The sequence below is a fragment of the Schistocerca cancellata genome, chromosome 5 (assembly GCF_023864275.1).
Source record: "Schistocerca cancellata isolate TAMUIC-IGC-003103 chromosome 5, iqSchCanc2.1, whole genome shotgun sequence".
NCBI lineage: Eukaryota > Metazoa > Arthropoda > Insecta > Orthoptera > Acrididae > Schistocerca > Schistocerca cancellata.
In genome coordinates this window covers 121568774-121592769 of record NC_064630.1, presented here as the reverse complement: position 1 = coordinate 121592769, position 23996 = coordinate 121568774, and the positions used below count along the sequence as shown (strand labels likewise).

At 43.1% G+C, this 23996-nt stretch overlaps 1 non-coding gene across 1 annotated transcript; it reads right to left on the bottom strand.

Annotated features, from left to right (window-relative positions):
• Positions 1–6138: 6138 nt before the first annotated feature.
• Trnaa-ugc (transfer RNA alanine (anticodon UGC)) lies at positions 6139–6213 on the bottom strand. The gene has a single exon. It is a non-coding gene; the product is annotated as a tRNA-Ala (tRNA).
• Between the last annotated feature and the right edge of the window lie 17783 nt (positions 6214–23996).

Here is a 23996-nt window from a genome sequence, read left to right as displayed (position 1 = left end):
CTTTTGCCCAAGAAAAAGCTCCAGAAGAACAAAATTGTTAGACCAGATCCAGAATACGTTACTTTAAACCAGACACAAATATTACACAAAATTAAAATGGAGAAAACGACAGACTGGACACAACTTTCACGAAGAATCCGAGAGGCCATGAAACTAGCACAAGCACCACGAACACGGAAACACCGTTGGTGGAACCACACATGTGACCAAGCTATTGACCAACGAATCAGTGCATGGAAAAAATTTAGTTGCCATAAATCCCAAGAGAATTGGATGAACTTCTTGAAAACACAGAAGCAATCAAGCAAAATCATTCGCAGTGAAAAACGACAGTATGACAAACGGCGACTGACAGAGATCGAATCGGACTTCATGAAGAACAATACAAGAAACTTCTACAGAACGTTCAGAGAAAATATGACTGGATATCAACCACCCAACTTGTGCTTCAGAAGACCGGATGGAACCCTAGAAACCAATACCAAAAACAATTGTGACATTCTGGCAAAGTACTTTGAAAAACTGCTCAACACGGACCCCCCCATGGAAGAAATGATGACAGAAACGAGCACATACAATCCAGATAGTGAACCTCCATCTCTAGAAGAAGTTAAAGAAATAATAAAGTCACTCAAGAATCGTAGAGCACCAGGAGAAGATGGCATCATCGCGGAAATCTGGAAGTTACAAGACCCAGAACTCACCAAAGACATCCACAGGATCTTGGAAGACATCTGGAAAACCATGAAAATTCCTGACGACTGGAAAACTGCCCTGATACACCCACTACACAAAAAAGGTGACAAGACTAACCCGAACAACTACAGAGGAATATCCCTACTACCGGTCACATACAAGATCCTCTCTAAAGCTTTACTGAACAGACTAGAATGCCAAACCGACCACTTGATTGGGGAATACCAAGCAGGCTTCCGTAAAGGGCGGTCTTGTGCGGAACAAATTTGGAACCTGAAAATGATTTTACAACACAAACAGAACCTGATCATTACCTTTGTTGACTTCAAAAAGGCGTACGACTCTATCGACCGGAAAACTCTCTTCAAAATTCTAGCAGAATACAAAGTAGACAACAAAACACGAGCTATCATAGAGCAAACTTTAACCAACACGACCTCCAAAGTAAAGTTCTGTGGGGAACTATCAGAGCCCTTCGAAATTCGCACAGGTGTCCGACAAGGCGATGGCCTCTCACCTCTCCTTTTCAATCTGGTGTTAGATAAGGTCGTAAAAGAATGGGAAACATCACAACAGGGGATAACCTTAGGAAACCTACAGATTAAATGCCTGGCTTTTGCAGATGATTTGGCGATTGTCACGAAAGGTATAAAGGAAACAAAAGACGCTATTGAAAAACTGCACGAAATCGCTTCCAAAACTGGACTACAGATCTCTTACGAAAAGACACAGTTTATGAGCACAAAGAAACTCTCATCTCTGAACACAAAGTATGGCACGATTTACAAAACAGCAAACTTCAAATACCTCGGTGAAACACTACAAATGAGTGGACATAACAGAGACTCAAATGAAGAAAGAAAGACTAAACTGGACAAAGCATACAAAGTAGTGTGGAATCATTACAACAAGAAGTCTATCTCACAAAAAGCCAAATTACGCCATTACGACACGGTGGTGCTCCCCGAGGCACTATATGCAGCAGAGACCACACTAATCCGAGGGCATACACGTATCAGACAATTAGAAAAAGTAGAACGGAAAATACTTAGGAAAATATTTGGCGCAACTAACAACAATGGAATATGGATCAAGAAACCTACAGAGGAACTGTACAAACATACGGAGACAATCACAGAAAAGATTAGAAAACGCAGACTACAATTCTATGGACACCTATACAGAATGCCATCACACAGGCTGACCAAACAGATCTTTGACTGGGTAACCACTAGAAACAACAAATGGGTGGCAGAGGTAGAAAACGACCTGAACCAGCTCAACATAACAGCAGACACAATAAACGACAGAATAAAGTTCAGAAACATCATTAAGAAAAGTAAACTACATGAGATACAATGCGACAAACGAACAGGCATAAAATGGACCGAAGAACGAAAGCAAGATCACAGCCAGAAGATGAAAGAAATATGGGCAACCAAAAAGGCAATCAAGATGAAGCCGAAGACATGAAGCCGACAAGAAGCATGGACAGAGGACCGGAAACAGAAACACAGCGAGCGAATGAGGGAAGTTTGGGCAGCAAGGAAGGCAGCAAAAGGAACTGGCCATGTAGTTTAGTCCAAATGCGCTCTTTAAGGGCAAAACACCAATAATAATAATAATAATATATATATATATATATATATAGGGTGTCCCAGCTATCTTGTCCACCCAAAATATCTCTGGAACAATAACAGCTATTGGAAAACGACTTTCACCGGCATCAATGTAGGGCTGGGGACCATGAATGTGCATATTTGGAAACATTCTAAAACGAAAGCATATGTGTTTTTTAACACAAACTTATGTTTTTTAAAATGGACCTCCTATATTTTTTCTTACGCAATCCATAGCATGACAAAGCACATACACAATGGCGTTGATTGCATCGCAATATTCACATTACATCCCAAGATATTAAGACGCGAAGTTGACGCTTGAAACAACCGACATGCGCTGCTAGCGCACGTCCTGAGGCTCAGGCGTGAACCCCATGCTGCCCGTAATCGCAGCAGACCGTATTATTCGCTTCGGACCTCTTGATAAGTATGGAGGTGTGTTTGCACATGTCAATCACATCGCGATTACGTGCAGCATGGGGTTCACGCCTGAGCCTCAGGACGTGCGCTAGCAGCGCATGTCGGGTGTTTCAAGCGTCAACTTCGCGTCTCAATATCTCGGGATGTAATGGGAATATTGCGATGCAATCAACGCCATTGTGTATGTGCTTTGTCATGCTATGGATTGCTGAAGAAAAAATATAGGAGGTCCATTTAAAAAAACATAAGTTTGTGTTAAAAACACATATGCTTTCGTTTTAGAATGTTTCCAAATATGTACAATCATGGGCCCCAGCCCTACATTGATACCGGTGAAAGTCGTTTTCCAATAGCTGTTATTGTTCCAGAGATATTTTGGGTGGACAAGATAGCTGGGACACCCTGTATATACCACTACTTGCCCTGCTTCATCATTACCAAAGTGAAGCCCTCGATCGTTTTCTTGAAGTTTTAGAAAAATGAAACTCGGATGGACCAAGTCGGGACTGTATGAAAGATTATGAAATACAGTGAATCCAAGGTGTCGAATATTGCCAATGCCGCAGTGCTGTCATGCTAAAAGGGAGGGTGTGGACGAACTGTTCAAATTCGAACCTCGATTATGGCTCTCTGTTTCTCAAACACCGACATTGCACGCTACAATTCAGAGCCCTTTAACGTCAGAGGCATGCAACATGATTCAGCGAAGCGGAAAATTTGGCCGAGTAATATGCGTGATATATAATACCTGAACCGATATTGAGAACAGAAAAAAACTTGGAGGCATTAATTTCCAAATGCCCTCGTAGTTCTATATTCTGACTGGGGACCTGTGCCTACCAGTCAAGTGAGCGCTCACCAAACAGCAACACTTGACAGCGAAAACAGGAAAAACTATACAGCAAACTTCGCCGCTCTCGGCATCGCACTTGATAGTTCTTGTTATCTCTCCATCTTCCTTCCTTGTTGCGGGGATCCTACAGCTGTCACTGCATCCCAAATCTCTGTCGCAAAATGCATCGATCTCGTCATCCTTCCTCATCCTCTTCCATTCCTCTTCTCCCTATCACTTCTTGCATGCCACTCAGGCCACACTCTCCGTGGTCTTCGTCTTCTTCTCCTTCCAGGAGGTTGCCACGGAAGATATCTCTTCGGCCACCTGTCTTCGTCCATTCTTTTCACATCCTCAGACCATCCTAGCTGCCTTTATTCTATTGTACACGTAATACTGTAATGAATCTATGTCTTTCCTCTTATTTCCTCACTTCTTACGTGGTCAACTCGAGAAATTCTACAGGCTCTTTTCAGTTAGTCCATTTCTAAACTCTAAGTCCGTTTTTATTTCTTCCTGTTCCAGCACTCACTCCCACAGCTTTTTGCTGGTTTAGCGAAGAACATGTATAAATGAATTTTAACCTTTAAACTAATTACTGAGGAGCAAAGTACAGGGTTTAATTTTTGGATAGCAGTCCTTCCCTGGCTGATCCGTTCTTGGATATCTCCATCACGTCTTCCATCGCGTGACAAGATACCATACAGGGGCTTAAACTCGTAATAAGATGTCCGTCAACGTCCTGGTTACTTTCCTCTTCTCCACAACTTAGACGTTCTGTCTTTTCAAAATTAATTTTCATACCCCACTTTTTATACTCTTCGAAGCATGGTAAGGTATACCCTCTTCAGCGGTTGCTGCAACGAACCTGATCACGGGCATAGAAATGTGTGTACATACACTGGTTCCTTACTTCATCCCCCCAAGCCTATGCAATTTCTACAACACAGATGCAGTGCCCTGCACGTACATCTTAAAGGCTGTGGGAGACAGACAGAATCCTTGCTTCGTTGTTCTAGTTTTTCTGAAGCCCTCTCTATAATTTCCTTTTCCTACTTTAATGACACATTCTGATGATTTATATAGGTTTATGACACTTCTTACATAAAGTTTTGGCAGTTCCACTAACCACAGCACTTCGAACAGTAGTTTCAATGGCACGGTGTCTTTTGCTTTCTCAAGATCTGTTAGATTCCCTTGCAGTATCTTCTCCATGATCTGTCTTAAGGTAAAGATGTTACCTGCACACGACCTGCTTCTTCTAAAGCAACTTTGTTCTTCCATCTTCCCAAACACGCAGAATAACTTCGTTAACTTCAATCAGTATGGTTTAATAGCTTTTGATATCGGAAACCACATCCCTATCAAGCCATAAAGCCAAGAACCATGGCCAGCCTCCTTCAATCACGAGGACTGGCGCCCGTCGCCCAAATCTCCGAAGGTCCAGAAACTCCCAACATTGCACAAACATTCAGGTTTTTCAACCCATCAGGTCTCAGGAGCCTAATGGCTGCCATTTGGCTCAGACGCTGGCACTCTCATCGGCTGTGCCTTTCTCCCACGAGTAATCTCCAAAAAGTGCTGCCTTTCGGCGTGACTTCTTCCTGTATTGTTTAGATAACGTACAGGAATCCAGCTGAGTGACGTCGTCGAAAACCGCCAATATTTCGACAGGTGCACACCTTGTCATTTTCAAGGCAAAACTATCTGAAGAAACTCAGGTCTCGCATCTTCCACAATCATTTTTCACTGATTGGTATCGAATGTACACGGAAAGACGATAGAAAGTCTAGCCCCTAGACGCCTATTACAGGTTCCCGTCAGATTGCTTGAGTTAGGTGCTGTCAGGCTTGGCTACCGCTTGGACGGGTGACCGTCCGGGCTGCCAAGCGCTGTTGGAAAGCGAGGTGCACTCATTGTGAGGCGAGTTGAGGAGACGCTGGTCAGAAGTAGTGGCTCCGGTCACGAACACTGACAATGGCTGGGAGAACAATGTGCTGAACGCATGCCCCTCCTCATCTATATCCAGTGATGCCTCTCGGCAGAGGTTGGCACGGAGGTCGGTCGGTACCTTTGGGCCTTCCGAGGCTTATTCACATAAAGCTAGGAGCCTGTTAGCCACTGAACACAACATTCACCCCTACACCACATTTGACACAATTAAGGAGGAAGCAACCCACCATCTCTCAGTTGCTGTTCAAAGCTAACAGCTAACCGTCGAGTTTGCAATTCTCTCTTGTGAAAATTCCGAAAGCTGCTGTCGCTTTATTCGCTTACAGGTGAGATAAAGATCGAAGGCAATGTCTACCTGATCAGACTCAAATGAACATTGCATCGTACTTCCTAACAACACTGGCATAAGACAGCGACTTTCAGTTACAATGTCCTGCTGTCGTAGGGCAAACACATAATGTGCACGAGTGTAGGCTGTGACACATTAACGACGACGTATGGAAGTTTGGGTATGGCCGTGAGTAGACGGATGTGGAAAGTAATTATAATTAGTTTTTAATACCTTCACCTTCTGACGGGCGTTGATAAATATCAACAGGGGGAGGTGAAAATGTGTGCCCCGACCGGGATTCGAACCCGGGATCTCCTGCTTGCATGGCAGACGCTCTATCCATCTGAGCCACCGAGGGCTCAGAGGATAGTGCGACTGTAGGGACTATCTCGCGAGACCCACGTTCTCACCTCGTATGTCCACACACTACACTCGTAGTGTCCCACCCCAACACACTCATTACTCGTGGACGACATTCTTACCAAGTCCCGTAAGAGTTCGGGGAATATGTGTGCATCCGCACAGAGGAAGAAGGTCATGGCCGGTATTGCCAGAACTGTATACTTATATGGATATGGTGTCTGTTCTTTCGGAATGTCCACATAAGGAATTAGAAAGTGCTTAAGGCGACCACTCTCCTGCAGCGGGAAATCCAGGTTCGAGTCCTCGTCCTCCAAAAATTTCCATTATCGTCATTCCATTATATACACTACTGGCCATTAAAATTGCTACACCACGAAGATGACGTGCTACATACGCGTAATTTAACGGACAGGAAGAAGATGCTGTGATATGCAAATAATTAGCTCCTCAGAGCATTCAAACGAGGTTGGCGCCGGTAGCGACACCTTCAACGTGCTGACATGAGGAAACTTTCCAACCGATTTCTCATACACAAGCAGCAGCTGGCCGGCGTTGCCTGGTGAAGCGTTGTTGTGATGCCTCTTGTAACGAGGAGAAACGTGTACCATCACGTTTCCAACTTCGACAAAAGGTCGGATTGTAACCTATCGCGATTGCAGTTTATCGTATCGCAACATTGCTGCCCGCGTTGGTCGAGATCCAGTGACTGTTAGCAGAATATGGAATCGATGGGTTCAGGAGGGTAATACGGAACGCCGTGCTGGGTCCCAACGGCCTCGTATCACTAGCAGTCGAGATGACAGGCATCTTATCCGCATGGCTGTAACGGATCGTGCAGCCACGACTCGATTCCTGAGTCAACAGATGGGGACGTTTGCAAGACAACAACCATCTGCACGAACAGTTCGACGACGTGTGCAGCAGCATGGACTATCAGCTCGGAGACCATGGCTGCGAGTGTATCACAGACAGGAGCGTCTGCGTTGGTTTACTCAACGACGAACCTGGGTGCACGAATGGAACAACGTCATTTTTTCGGATGAATCCAGGTTCTGTTTACAGCATCATGATGGTCGAATCCGTGTTTGGCGACATCGCGGTGAACGCACATTGGAAGTGTGCATTCGTCATCGCCATACTGGCGTATCACCTAGCGTGATGGTATGGGGTGCCATTGGTTACACGTCTCGGTCACCTCTTGTTCGCATTGACGGCACATTCAACAGTGGAAGTTACATTTCAGATGTGTTACGACCCGTGGTTCTATCCTTCATTCGATCCCTCCGAAACCCTACATTTCAGCAGGATAATGCACGACCGCATGTTGCAGGTCCTGTACGGGCCTTTCTGGATACAGAAAAGGTTCGACTGCTGCCCTGGCCAGCACATTCTCCAGATCTCTTCCCAATTGAAAACGTCTGGTCAATGGTGGCCGAACAACTGACTCGACACAATACGCCAGTCACTACTCTTCATGAAATGTGGTATCCTGTTAAAGCTGCATGGGCAGCTGTACCTGTACACGCCGTCCAAGCTCTGTTTGACTCCATGCCCAGGCGCATCAAGGCCGTTATTATGGCCAGAGGTGGTTTTCTGGGTACTGATATCTCAGGATCTATGCATCCAAATTGCGTGAAAATGTAATCACATCCCAGTTCTAGTATAATATATTTGTCCAATGAATACCCGTTTATCATCTGCATTTCTACTTGGTGTAGCAATTTTAATGGCCAGTAGTGTAGTTGATAGTTTTCAGAATTCGCAACTGTGAATACATTTCATGTATTAAACATAAGGGGCGAGCAAAAAGTTTCCGTTCGAGGGCCGAATAGTCCAAAACCGTTGTGCTATTTTGTATAAAACTGACAACAAGTGTGGTCTAGTGGTAGCATCTTTGATTCATAATCAAAACGTCTTCGGTCCCGGGTTCGACCCCGCCACTGCCTAAACTTTGACAAATAATCAGCATTGGCGGCCGAAGACTTCCGGCATAAGAAGTCAGCCTCATTCTGCTAACGGCCTTGTCAAAGAGGGCGGAGGAGCGGATAGAGGATTAGGGCACTCCTTTGTCCTAGGGGTGGGACATTGCCCCTAAAGGCGGAAGAATCAGCAATGATCAACGATATGAGGATGCAGAAGGCAATGGAAACCACTGCATTAAAGACACGTAACGTGTATCCACAGGACATGTGGCCAGTAATTGAACAAGTGTCATGATGATCTCTCCATTGGCAAAAGATCCCGGAATAGTCCCCCATTCGGATCTCCGGGAGGGGCTGCCAAGGGGGAGGTTACCATGAGAAAAAGATCGAATAATCTACGAAAGGATAACGTTCTACGAGTCGGGGCGTGGAATGTCATTAGCTTGAACGTGGTAGGGACACTAGAAAATCTGAAAAGGGAAATGCAAAGGCTCAATCTAGATATAGTAGGGGTCAGTGAAGTGAAGTGGAAGGAAGACAAGGATTCCTGGTCAGATGAGTGTCGGGTAATATCAACAGCAGCAGAAAATGGTATAACAGGTGTAGGATTCGTTATGAATAGGAAGGTAGGAGTGTGTACTGTCAACAGTTCGGTGACCGGGTTGTTCTAATCAGAATCGACAGCAGACCAACACCGACAACGATAGTTCAGGTACACATGCCGACGTCGCAAGCTGAAGATGAACAGACAGAGAAAGTGTATGAGGATATTGAAAGGGTAATGCAGTATGTAAAGGGGGACGAAAATCTAATAGCCATGGGCGACTGGAATGTAGTTATAGGGGAAGGAGTAGAAGAAAAGGTTACATGAGAATATGGGCTTGGGACAAGGAATGAAAGAGAAGAAAGGCTAATTGAGTTCTGTAACAAGTTTCAGCTAGTAATAGCGAACACCCTGTTCAAGAATCACAAGGGGAGGAGGTATACTTGGAAAAGCTCGGGAGATACGGGAAGATTTCAGTTAGATTACATCATGGTCAGACAGAGATTCCGAAATCAAATACTGGATTGTAAGGCGTACTCAGATCACAATATAGCAGTGATGAAGAGTAGGCTGAAGTTCAAGACATTAGTCAGGAAGAATCAATACGCAAAGAAGTGGGAAACGGAAGCACTAAGGAATGACGAGATACATTTGATGTTCTCTAACGCTATAGATACAGCAATAATGAATAGCGCAGTAGGCAGTACAGTTGAAGAGGAATGGACATCTCTAAAAAGGGCCATCACAGAAGTTGGGAGGGAAAACATAGGTACAAAGAAGGTAGCTGCGAAGAAACCATGGGTAACAGAAGAAATGCTTCAGTTGATTGATGAAAGGAGGAAGTACAAACATGTTCCGGGAGAATCAGGAATACAGAAATACAAGTCGCTAAGGAATGAAATAAATAGGAAGTGCAGGGAAGCTAAGACGAAATGGCTGCGGGAAAAATGTGAAGACATCGAAAAAGATATGAATGTCGGAAGGACAGACTCTGCATACCGGAAAGTCAGAACAACCTTTGGTGACGTTAAAAGCAATGGTGGTAACATTAAGAGTGCAACGGGATTTCCACTGATAATGCAGAGGACAGAGCAGATAGGTGGAAAGAATACATTGAAAGCCTCTATGAGGGCGAAGATTTGGCTGATGTGATAGATGAAGAAACAGGAGTCGATATAGAAGAGATAGGGGATCCAGTATTAGAATCGGAATTTAAAAGAACTTTGGAGGACTTACGGTCAAATAAGGCAGAAGGGATTGATAACATTCCATCAGAATTTCTAAAATCATTGGGGGAAGTGGCAACAAAACGACTATTCACGTTGTTGTGTAGAATATATGAGTCTGGCGATGTACCATCTGACTTTCGGAAAAGCATCATCCACACAGTTCCGAAGACGGCAAGAGCTGACAAGTGCGAGAATTATCGCACAATCAGCTTAACAGCTCATGCATCGAAGCTGCTTACAAGAATAATATACAGAAGAATGGAAAAGAAAATTGAGAATGCGCTAGGTGACGATCAGTTTGGCTTTAGGAAAAGTAAAGGGACGAGAGAGGCAATTCTGACGTTACGGCTAATAATGGAAGCAAGGCTAAAGAAAAATCAAGACACTTTCATAGGATTTGTCGACCTGGAAAAAGCGTTCGACAATATAAAATAGTGCAAGCTGTTCGAGATTCTCAAAAAGTAGGGGTAAGCTATAGGGAGAGACGGGTCATATACAATATGTACAACAACCAAGAGGGAATAATAAGAGTGGACGATCAAGAACGAAGTGCTCGTATTAAGAAGGGTGTAAGGCAAGGCTGTAGCCTTTCGCCCCTACTCTTCAATCTGCACATCGAGGAAGCATTGATGGAAATAAAAGAAAGGTTCAGGAGTGGAATTAAAATACAAGGTGAAAGGATATCAATGATACGATTCGCTGATGACATTGCTATCCTGAGTGAAAGTGAAGAAGAATTAAATGATCTGCTGAACGGAATGAACAGTCTACTGAGTACACAGTATGGTTTGAGAGTAAATCGGAGAAAGACGAAGGTAATGAGAAGCAGTATAAATGAGAACAGCGAGAAACTTAACATCAGGAATAACGAATGACAGACGGAGCAAGGAGGACATCAAAAGCAGACTCGCTATGGCAAAAAAGGTATTTCTGGCCAAGAGAAGTCTACTAATATCAAATACCGGCCTTAATTTGAGGAAGAAATTTCTGAGGATGTACGTCTGGAGTACAGCATTGTATGGTAGTGAAACATGGACTGTGGGAAAACCGGAACAGAAGAGAATCGAAGCATTTGAGATGTGGTGCTATAGACGAATGTTGAAAATTAGGTGGACTGATTAGGTAAGGAATTAGGAGGTTCTACGCAGAATTGGAGAGGAAAGGAATATGTGGAAAACACTGATAAGGAGAAGGGACTGGATGATAGCACATTCGAAACCGGTAACGGCGCTATTTAAATAAATAAACAGCACTGTAGAAAGTGGCTGTTATATTCTCCGTAAGAGTCGACCTACAAGAAGTTATGCCAATGAGGCAAAATCGCCGTGAGCATTTATGAAGTCTTTCCACCGACGGACTAGCTTGAAGATGCCCGTTTGCAAAACACTGTGTCCCGCTGTGTAAAGAAGTCCATAGCTACCTGCTGCACATTCTCGTGCGGCAGGAATTGTCGACGCTTCAAGGGCCTTTTTTAAGCGATGGAACGGTGGTGCCTCAGTGTCACTTCCGCGTTACGACATTTGCTTTATGGGGACGTGTTTTATCATGAAGCAGCAGCTTACCTTGTCGCAGTTTTCTCGGACGTTTTCTACAGAAATGCTGCCCCATACACATTCTTCATTCTTCAATGTATGTCTACCGGTGTCTATCGTTCGGCAACCAATAAAAGAATGAAAGCAAGTTGGTCCTATTTGGACGGGTTTGGTCATATCGACGCGATAGATCACGGTTGTGCATGTACCGCACGCACCTCGGAAAGAAACGACTGCCACCCTAATCCCTTGCATGCATCTCGGTGCTCATATACCTGCATCGGAGTCGCGCTACGTTACATATACGCTACAGCGAAGCCCTCAGACGGGAACTTTTTAATCACCCCTTATAAATGTAAAATTGTTGCCCCAATTAAAACCGAATAGATTAATATCTGCTTCTAAAGCCGTCGGCACACGGACCGTGCATCCGAACGTTGATCGTTGAGCGTGTCGAGTTTCTGACGTCATAGCGTGGAATAGCACGTTTGGGAATCTTACCCGAACATGCAGAGCGATATCTGGCATGTCAGATATTCTGAGCGTTGACCAATGAGATGGCACAAAGCCTCCTACGTCACACGCACGCCGTCTCCCTTCAGTACAGAGTTATGAGGCGCCATATTGGCATTCATTTCAAGCCCATATGTATATATGCCGTTCCTGAGCACCAGCAAATTAAGAATCGCTGGAAAACCCGTTGTTAGTTGTGTGATTCGTTCCAATAAAATAATGAGAAACATATTCGTGGCAAAAGAATTAGTGTAACTTGTAAGTAGGCTGTTTATGTTTTCTTTATGTAAGTAGGCTGTTTATGTTTTCTTATTGGCAACGTTACGTAGCGCTCTGTACGAAAATCACTGGCTGTGCTGTGTGCAGTCTGTGGCTAGTTTGCATTGTTGTCTGCCATTGTAGTGTTGGGCAGCTGGATGTTAACAGCGCGTAGCATTGCGCAGTTGGAGGTGAGCCGCCAGCAGTGGTGCATGTGGGGAGAGAGATGGCGGAGTTCTGAAATTTGTAAGACTGGATGTCAATTATGAATATTAAGGTAAATACATTGTTTGTTCTCTATTAAAATCTTTCATTTGTTAACTATGCCTATCAGTAATTAGTGCCTTCAGTAGTTTGAATCTTTTATTTAGCTGGCAGTAGTGGCGCTCGCTGTATTGCAGTAGTTCGAGTAACGAAGATTTTTGGTGAGGTAAGTGATTTGTGAAAGGTACAGGTTAATGTTAGTCAGGGCCATTCCTTTGTAGGGATTTTTGAAAGTCAGATTGCGTTGCGCTAAAAAAATATTGTGTGTCAGTTTAAGCACAGTCGTGTATAAATTGTTCTAAGGGGACGTTTCATATGACGGCCCTTAGCCGAGGATACTTCACTGGAATCTTCTGATATTTTCTTCTAGTTTGTGTAATTAGTGTAGCTTTTGTTTATTGCTAGCGAGTAATTGTAGAGAGAATTTCCTTTGTAGTTGTAGTTTCTCATTCTTGTACAGTAAAACAGTTGTGGCATGCATGTAGATTTGCACCAAGTATTTCGCAGCTGCGCTTGCAATTAACTAGATATTATTTTCAGTGCTATGTTAATGTGTTCACCTATTTTGGCTCTTCAAATTGTGTTTTTCTGTGTTGTCTTGTGAAATATTGTGACAATAATGGCGTGTGAAAAACGTAATACTAGGCTCCAAAGTAAACTGAGAAATTACAGTGAAGACGAAAGCAGTGTGTTAGCACCACCGTGTAATGAATTAACTAATGTTCAACATAGTAATTATCCTCAGGGGGGTGCACGCTTACTTTGTGTACCATGTGTTTGGCAAGCACAAGGAGCCCTAGCTAATATGGTATTTGCTTATACAACTTTACACATCGGTACCATATTTCTCTGATACATAAATTACACAGCTATCTGATCATTTAACTGAGAGATAAACATGTTTTTTACTACGTCAGTGACACATGTTTACGTAATTACACCGTTGGATAACTTCACACTTACGAAATTGTATTTTGTCTGTACTTTGTGAACTGTTCATATTTTTTCGGACCCATTGTGATATTATGAGAGCTTTGAATGATATATTTGGTATGGGATTACGAGTTTTAAAGTACGTTTGCGGCAGATGACACTTTTGACATGAGCAGAGAACTTTTTTTAGGTTTTGGAATTATTGGAGGAAGCTACGACGCTTCTGAGAGTTGACTGAGGTGTTATGATGTTATTATTACGATGACTATGTGTATTATGCTGTTGCGGTATGTTTATGATCAATAAGCTGATTCTATATGAGGAATTTGATTATGCTATGTATTTATTATGATGAAATATTGAAGTTTCGTTGCAATATTGACGTGTCGACGAATATATATATGTGTAATAAGGTAAGGAGTAATGAATAGTGGTTAGGGACTCTGACTTGTGGAAAAGGATGTTGGAAACCTCGCTATTGACATTTCTTTGTCGAAAGCATCGCAAATACGACACGCTCAAACTTGAAAACGTATGATTACACTGTGGAGCTCTTTATTTATGATATTTACTAAAATGCCTAATGAAATGATGAGAAACATTTTACATCTATTGTCTTTCTAGTTGATAGATTGCTCATTTTGTTTAATATCTGGTCTCCAGCTGTGTTGCAGCATTGGCTTAATAAAATAAAATTAAGTGCATTTGCTAATGTGAACACTTTCTGCCAACAGATCTATTAAATAGTAATTTTATGATCCATATTCTTCGAAAAAGGAGCACTTGGAATGGAAAGAACAGTAGGAAGGGATTAATAACAGTAACTGCGTACATAATTTTCTTTTCAACTACTTGGTAATTTTTTTGGTAGAGTAAGTTATCGTGATGCATCACTCTAGTGTTAAGATGTGACATAGGTATTAAACATGGCCATTTTTACTGTAATATTTTTTTTGCTTGAGCTATGTCATGTTTAGATATAAGTTGCTGCTGCTGTTTGCCAGGCATAGCGTTACTGTATTTGACTTTGTATTAGGCTGTTAAGCCAGTTTTACTACGGATTTATTTTCATTGTTTGCTGCACAGTGCCTTATATTAGTTGTAATATTGCAATTGCTTTGCCTATTTAAATTTTTCTCTCATTGCTGTTTGTGTTAATTATTTTGTGCTGCTGCATTGCCTCGTCCCTTAGTTTAGCATCTGAGCTCAGTAGATTTAAGTTAGCTTAAGAGGGGGTAGACTATATAAGAAACTAACTATGATGAATTGGAAGAAATGCATTGAGAAGCTATAAGAAAATGGTGTGGCCAAAAAAAGAATTTTGAAAGAGGATATGAACAAAAAAAGTAGGGTTTAGGGACAACAGGTTTAGGTAGGATTTTCTTGGAAATAAATGTTGAGGTAAGATAATGGTAAATAAATAATGAGGTAAGAAATGTGTGAACAGAATACAGAAAGCATGCTTGGATAGAATTTTTTGGCTGGAGCAAATGTCGAAATAAGAGGAACGATCTATGGAATGAAGTTTTGGGTTGGACTGCAGTACCAAATGTTACACTGAAAACAAACCCTGTCCTTTCCTTTTGTGTTATCCCACTATGTGTTTGTGTACCCTAGTGTATTTGTTTTCTTCCTGTCTCTGTGTAGTTTCATAGAATTTTTGCTTCTTCTAATACTAAGCTACATTCGCTATGATGAGGAATACTGTTATCCTCAAATATAATTGGCACTAATAATATGTTATTTACCTTGTAAATATGCTTAGACATTATTTATTCTGTTTTGTTTTAATGCTCATGTGTGAAGTTGATGTTTCAAAATTTATTCTGATCTTTTATGTATCTACTTATCTCATAATTCCTGTAACATTGATGTATATGTTTATTTCTATTCTGTTGTAAAGCCTGTACTACAAATGTTATCTGTATTGTTATGTTCTTTAATGATGTATTTTGTACCTTTGTAATTGTATTCTCATGTTATAATATTGTAATTGACACCAGTTCATCAAATTAAGTATCTTGTAAGCATTCATTTCACTGCACACATTTCAGTTGGTCATAGTATATGGACAATATGTCAGAAGTAGGGACTCATAGTGTTTGCACGTGTGTTAATAATTCAGCAAGGGACTGGATAACAGCATTGCTGGTTCTAAGGACAATTCCAAAAACTTTGTGAGTGCACAAGTGGTGGTTTATGGACTTGCTATATTCTTCGCAAGACTCTTCGTTGGTGATTGTGCACCTCACAGTCGCAACAGATGGCTGCTGGCCATCTCTACAAGGACTACAGGGGTCTGCATGTTTGATGGCCCACCAATACCATTATCTCTACAAGGACTATAGTGGATCTGCACGTTTGATGGCCCACCAATATCGTAATCTCTACCAGGACTACAGTGAGTCTGCTCTGTGATGACCTACCTACCAGTCTTCTGCAAAACGTCGAATGACTCTGCTGTGGGTTTGCTCTGTTGTGGCCCATTACCTGTCAGCATGTCAAGAGTCAGCACTGTCTTTCAGTTGGAAGGACAACACTACTTCTTCAAGACTGCATGGAAATCCACTACTTCCGTGTGCATTGTCTTTTACTGCTCAGACTTTGAAAAAAAAACACTGAAATTTTACTGTGATGAACAATCTGGACTGTCTTTATGGACTGTGAGAAAATTTTAGCTTTTGACCAACATTGTATAAATAAGCGTGTGCATTTGATATCTTTGTTATTGTAATTATGAAAAATTTTTTCAAATCATTATTGGCCACTGCCCAAAACAATTTGTAAAATTTCTTGTGGGGAGCATGGGGGCTATGTAAGAAGGCTGTTTATGTTTTCTTTATGTAAGTAGGCTGTTTATGTTTTCTTGTTGGCAACGTTACGTAGCGCTCTGTGCGAAAATCACTGGCTGTGCTGTGTGCAGTCTGTGGCTAGTTTACATTGTTGTCTGCCATTGTAGTGTTGAGCAGCTGGATGTTAACAGCGCGTAGAATTGCGCCGTTGGAGGTGAGCCGCCAGCAGTGGTGGATGTAGGGAGAGAGATGGCGGAGTTTTGAAATTTGTAAGACTGGATGTCAATTATGAATATTAAGGTAAATACATTGTTTGTTCTCTATTAAAATCTTTCATTTGTTAACTATGACTATCAGTAGTTAGTGCCTTCAGTAGTTTGAATCTTTTATTTAGCTGGCAGTAGTGGCGCTCGCTGTATTGCAGTAGTTCGAGTAACGAAGATTTTTGGTGAGGTAAGTGATTTGTGAAAGGTACAGGTTAATGTTAGTCAGGGCCATTCCTTTGTAGGGATTTTTGAAAGTCAGATTGCGTTGCGCTAAAAAAGTATTGTGTGTCAGTTTAAGCACAGTCGTGTATAAAGGGGACGTTTCAAACTTGGTTATTATGAGAGTAGGATATTTGAAGGCAGAGACACATTCCATTCAAAACGCATTGTTCTTGGTACAATTTGTTATAGTTAAATTTCAATTAGTAACATAATTATCTACGATTAACGTTTTCAGTAAGGGGTAAGATAATATGATTACATCTAAAGCGCATGCTGTTTGTTTAGCGTAATGAGTAGCGTCTCTATAATGAGTGGCCGGCCGTTGTGGCCGAGCGGTTCTAGGCACTATAATCTGGAACCGGGAAACCGCTGCGGTCCCAGGTTCGAATCCTGCCTCGGGCATGGGTGTGTGTGATGTCCTTAGGTTGGTTAGGTTTACGTAGTTGTAAGTTCTAGGGTACTGATGACCTCAGAAGTTGAGTCCCATAGTGGTCAGAGCCATTTGAACCATTTTTGTAATGAGTGTTAGTAGAGGCAGTGGTTCGCGTCTGAACTTCTCCAATTTTTTTTTCCTAACATTCTCGTTCTTATTAGGTTCTGATAATTTATTATTAGTTTCATATAAGTATATGCTATAATATTTGATGTTATGTAAATATAAGTTCACCTTTTTTTGAGGGGTGACGTTGTTCGATTGGCTTAATCTACAGGACAGCTTTTGCCACTTGTATGAAGATATTTTGCTCCTTTTTCTTTTACGCTTCGTAATTCACATGTAGCAAAGATTCTGCTACTGGGTAGGAATATTGATCAAGTAAGACTGACCTTGGGGTTTTACTGAAATGTGGGAATGATGAAATAATGTTTATTTTATTCGGAGAAGTATTCCAAATTTGTACCGCACTGTTTGTAATGGAACTTTTATAAACCTATGTCCTTATTGATTGGACATGGTACTTTCCTTTTCGTGGACGATAGAGGAAATGTGCGTTTTGAATAGAGCTAACGCGGGAATTTTACGCGCGCCCGTTGAGTAAACAGTGTGATTTACGATCTAGGAACATCGCTCAACTGCCGCTGGAGTGCGTTGCGATCGCGTATACCACGTTGGGGCCCACGTACCGTATGCACAAGTAGCATCGTTCTTGAGCGTTCAGCAGCACGTTGAACTTGGCTAGGGTGACCACACGGCCGGATTAATCCGCACACGTCCTCCTTTTTAGCTCTTTGTCCGGGGTCCGGTCGGATTTTTACAGTGTCCGGCTTTTTCGCGAAGTTGAGCTTAATACAGTTAAATTTACAATTATTCCCGTTCTATTGCTCTTTTCTTAAATACTTTAACTATTGGCACAGCCTTCGTGATAAACACGCGTGAAGGTGGTGTTAGTAGGTGTTACCAGGATCGTCGATGTTATCGTTGATCTATCTATAAGCGATTGCAAATATCGATTATTTAAAATTTTCGTTTCGTATCTTCGCTTGGTATTGGCTTGGCTTCCTGTAGTGCACGTGTGATTTGTGAGTGTAATTTTTAACCGAGTGAGTTACGTAAAATAGTTGGCTATGCCTAAACGAAAGTGTACATTTTCTGATGTCCTTTCCTGCAAATATCCGGCTTTAAGAAAGGGAGAAATGAATTTGAAGCGGAATGAAAGACATATGGAGCTGAAACGTACGTCTCGGTGGCCAATGAAGGTAAGAAATAACTCGATAGATTAACTGTCATGGTTTTATTTCATTCTTTATAGTCATTCAATTTATTTATATTCGGAAGGTTAAAGTGCAGTTTACATGTCGTCAGCTGCTGCTTAAATTGTAGATGCTGGTAGTGGTGCATCGAATGAAGGAAGGTGAATGGTCTTATGTTTTTCGCTTTGTAAACAATTCCGTGTTGTTGACATAACAAAACAATTGACGCCACACTGTCACCACAATCAATGTTTCTAATTTTTTTTTATATTGCTCAGTTAACCACCACCTGACCGTCAGTAACAATTAACTACTAGTTTTACCGGTAATTCCCGGCAGTCACGTGACTGGTCCAAAGCTGACGGGTTGTATCCTCATCTGCAGTTGACCCGTTTGATGTGTCCTCTTTTTTTCTTCCTTTGTCCTCCTTTTTGAAGCTGCTTGTCCTCCTTTTTAGCCGGCCGCGGTGGTCTCGCGGTTGTAGGCGCGCAGTCCGGAACCGCGCGACTGCTACGGTCGCAGGTTCGAATCCTGCCTCGGGCATGGAAGTGTGTGATGTCCTTAGGTTAGTTACGTTTAAGTAGTTCTAAGTTCTAGGGGACTGATGACCACAGCTGTTAAGTCCCATAGTGCTCAGAGCCATTTGAACCATTTTTGAACCTCCTTTTTAAACAATTGCACCCGGTCACCCTAAATTTGGCACGCTCAACGTTAACGTTCGACAGCACGGCCCGTGTGCCGACGGCTTAAACTTCGTATCTGCGGCTCGGAATTGGTATGTTACACTGGTAAACAGGCGATCAGTTCTGCAATTAACATAGAGGTATCTTATGGATATATGCATCGACCCACTCGCTGTCTCTTTTCATCTTACAAGGGAACCTCTCCATCGCACCCCCTTCAGATTTAGTTATAAGTTGGCACAGTGGAGAGGCCTTGAAAAACTGAACACAGATGAGTCGAGAAAACAGGAAGAAGTTGTGTGGAACTATGAAAAATAGCAAAATATACAAACTTGGTACACAGAGCAGTATCGTTTACGTGATCGTGTGTCAATTATCAAAGTTCAGGCACTCACACATAATCAACTTCGCTCTCCAAAATTCCAGGACATGTTCAGATTTGCTTGGACATATGCAGGATTTGACGGTCTACACACTGAAAAATTTGAAAACGTTAAAAACATATGTTTTGACAGAGCACAGGGAAAACTGTACGTCTGTGAAACTGTTGCATTCATTTGTTGCAGTTTATGTGACAAACTCTTATGTTTTCATCACTTTTTTGGGAGTGATTGTCACATCCACAAGAAAACCTAAATCGAGCAAGATAGAAGAATCTTTTTATCCATTCGCCAAGTGTACAAGTTAGGTGGGTCGACAACATATTCCTGTCATGTGACGCACATGCCGTTACTAGTGTCGTATAGAATATATCAGACGTGTTTTCCTGTGGAGGAATCGGTTGACCTATGACCTTGCGATCAAATGTTTTCGGTTCCCATTGGAGAGGCACGTCCTTTCGTCTACTAATCGCACGGTTTTGTGGTGCGGTCGCAAAACACAGACACTAAACTAGAGACGTCAATGAACGAACGGTCAGATCATAACTTTGCGAAAATAAAAAAAGTAAACTTTTCACTCGAGGGAAGACTTAAGCCAAGGACCTCTCACTCTGCAGCTGCTCACGCAAACCACGGGACCACGGCGCTTCTGAGCTCAGACTACCCTTGATGTTGCCTATCTTGCACATGGACTACTCAGTTTGTATATTTTGCTTATTTTTTTCATAGTTCCACACAACTTCTTCCTGTTTTCTCTGTGTTCAGTTTTTCAAGGCCTATCCACTGGGCCAACGTATAATTAAATCTGAGGGGGGTGCGATGGGGAGGTTCCCTTGTTAGTATCCATTAGGCTCAATATCAGGCGTCATCAGTGAGTAATCTGCGGTGATCCATTGACGAATCTTTAAATACAGGGCTATTGCAAATGATTGAAGCGATTTCATAAATTCACTGTAGCCCCATTCATTGACATATGGTCACGACACACTACAGATACGTAGAAAAACTCATAAGGTTTTGTTCGGCTGAAGCCGCACTTCAGGTTTCTGCCGCCAGAGTGCTCGAGAGCGCAGTGAGACAAAATGGCGACAGGAACCGAGAAAGCGTAAGTCGTGCTTGAAATGCACTCACATCAGTCAGTCATAACAGTGCAACGACACTTCAGGACGAAGTTCAACAAAGATCCACCGACTGCTAACTCCATTCGGCGATGGTATGCGCAGTTTAAAGCTTCTGGATGCCTCTGTAAGGGGAAATCAACAGGTCGGCCTGCAGTGAGCGAAGATACGGTTGAACGCGTGCGGACAAGTTTCACGTGTAGCCCGCGGAAGTCGACGAATAAGGCAAGCAGGGAGCTAAACATACCACAGCCGACGGTTTGGAAAATCTTACGAAAAAGGCTAAAGCAGAATGCCAGTTCGGCATTTCTTAAACAGGAGATTGGAAAACCGATGGATCGGTCGTGTGGAGATCACGATCAGCGTTTCATGTCACGGCCTCCACGCTCTGCCGACTTAACCCCATGCGATTTCTTTCTGTGGGGTTATGTGAAAGATACAGTGTTTAAACCTCCTTTACCAAGAAACGTGCCAGAACTGCGAGCTCGCATCAACGTCGCTTTCGAACTCATTGATGGGGACATGCTGCGCCGAGTGTGGGAGGAACTTGATTATCGGGTTGATGTCTGCCGAATCACTAAAGGGGCACATACCGAACATTTGTGAATGCCTAAAAAAACTTTTTGAGCTTTTGTATGTGTATGCAAATCATTGTGAAAATATCTCAAATAATAAAGTTATTGTAGAGCTGTGAAATCGCTTCAATCATTTATAATAACCCTGTAGGTTTCTGAAATACGAGATGCCATGCGAGATACCGCTGTGCTCGGTAGGAGAGAAGTTGCCTACGCGCTCGAAACGTCGTGCGCGCGGCAACACTGAATGACGGCGTGAGCTGGAGGCAGTGTGGGCGGTGCGTGTCTGCGGGGTGCACGACGCGGTCAGCCGTGCCGGAGGGCACGCTCCGAAAGCCGAGCCGTCACGAGCCGTGACAAAGGCAGCGGGCAGCGGGCAGCGCTGCACCAGGTGCCAGCCAGAGGCCTCACGTGCGCTCACGCCCCGCTCTCTGTCTCACCCAACCAACGACGAGTGCTCAAACTTTATTCCCTTTGCCATGCAGCCCATACAACCTTCTATCAGTGTTTTACTAATCTTGAAGGACCTTACAGGTAAATCGCCATATTACTGGGTAACGATTCGCAGCGTCTAATTTACTCTCGTACGAGCGGCCTTCAATAAGTAATACAATTTTTTTATTTTTTTTTATTTCTGAAAGCAGGTTGGTTTTATTCAGGATTCAATAAACGATTCTATTCTCCACTCATTTGGCTGCAAAACCTTATTTTTCAACGTTCATTGCGACGGCCTTACGTCGCCTTACTGGGTAGAGTTTCTACACTACTGGCCATTAAAATTGCTACACCACGAAGATGACGTGCTACAGAAGCGAAATTTAACCCACGGGAAGAAGATGCTGTGATATGCAAATGATTAGCTTTTCAGAGCATTCACACAAGGTTGGCGCCGTTGGCAACACCTACAACGTGCTGACATGAGGGAAGTTTCCAACCGATTTCTCATACACAAACAGCAGTTGACTGGTGTTGCCTGGTGAAACGTCGCTGTGATGCCGCGTGTAAGGAGGAGAAATGCGTATCGCCATGTTTCCGACTTTGATATAGGTCGGACTGTAGCCTATCGCGATTGCGGTTTGTCGTATCGCGACATTGCTGCTCGCGTTGGTCGAGATCCAACGACTGTTAGCAGAATATGGAATCGGTGCGTTGAGGAGGGTAATACGGAACGCCGTGCTGGATCCCAACGACCTCGTATCACTAGCAGGCGAGATGACAGACATCTTATCCGAATGGCTGTAACGGATCGTGCAGCCACGTCTCGATCCCTGAGTCAACAGATGGGGACGTTTGCAAGACAACAACCATCTGCACGAACAGTTCGACGACGTTTGCAGCAGCATGGTCTATCAGCTCGGAGACCATGGCTGCGGTTACCCCTGACGATACATCACAGACATGAGCGCCTGCGATGGTGTTCTCAACTACGAACCTGGGTGCACGAATGGCAAAACGTCACTTTTTCCGATGAATCCAGGTTCTGTTTACAGCATCATGATGGTCGCATCCGTGTTTGGCGACATCGCGGTGAACGCACATTGGAAGCGTTATTCGTCGTCGCCATACTGGCTTATTACCCGGCGTGATGGTATGAAGTGCCATTGGTTACACGTCTCGGTCACCTCTTGTTCGCAATGACGGCACTTTGAACACGGGACGTTACATTTCAGACGCGTTACGACCCGTGGCTCTACCCTTCATTCAATCCCTGCGAAACCCTACATTTCAGCAGGATAATGCACGACCGCGTGTTTCAGGTCCTGTACGGGTCTTTCTGGATACAGAAAATGTACGACTGCTGCCCTGACCAGCACATTATCCAGATCTCTCACCAATTGAAAACGTGTGGTCAATGGTGGCCGAGCAACTGTCTCGTCATAATACGCCAGTCACTGCTCTTGATGAACTGTGGTATCGTGTTGAAGCTGCATGTACACGCCATCCAAGCTCTGTTTGGCTCAATGCCCAGGCGTCTCAAGGCCGTTATTACGGCCAGAGGTGGTTGTTCCGGGTACTGATTTCTCTGGATCTATGCACCCAAATTGCGTGAAAACGTAATCACATGGCAGTTCTAGTATAATATATTTGTCCAATGAATACCCGTTTATCGTCTGCATTTCTTCTTGGTGTAGCAATTTTAATGATCAGTAGTATATATTATAGGCTAAATGGTCCGCCATGTTTTTCCCGCCGGCCAGGGGGGAATGAGAAAGACGCCTGCCGGAGTGGCCGAGCGGTTCTAGGCGCTACAGTTTGGAACAGCGCGACCGCTACGGTCGTAGTTTCGAATCCTGCCTCGGGCATGGATGTGTGTACTGGCCTTAGGTTAGTGAGGTTTAAGTAGTTTTAAGTTCTAGGGGACTGATGACCTCAGATGTTAAGTCCCATAGTACTCAGAGCCATTTGAACCATTTTTTTTTTTTTGTTTTCCCCAACTCTGAAGATGGGGTAATGTTTTCCTTGTGGGAGTTTAACCTGTTCACGAAACTTCTTGCAGTATTTCTTATAAAATATTGGAAATTGCATGTACGAAATGCGCCGAATAGAAATTAGTGCGTACAGATATTTAGACAGCCCTTTTCATATAACAGAAAAATTGAAATTTAATATCTCATTTGTGCTAGTTTGTAGATATTAAATGTAATTAGTCACGAAGTCACTACGAATGTCGGCAAGCCGGCCGGTGTGGCCGAGCGGTTCTAGGCGCTACAGTTTGGAACTGCGCGACCGCTACGGTCGCAGGTTCGAATCCTGCCTCGGGCATGGATGTGTGTGATGTCCTTAGGTTAGTTAGGTTTAAGTAGTTCTAAGTTCTAGGGGACTGATGACCTCAGATTTAAGTCCCATAGTTCTCAGAGC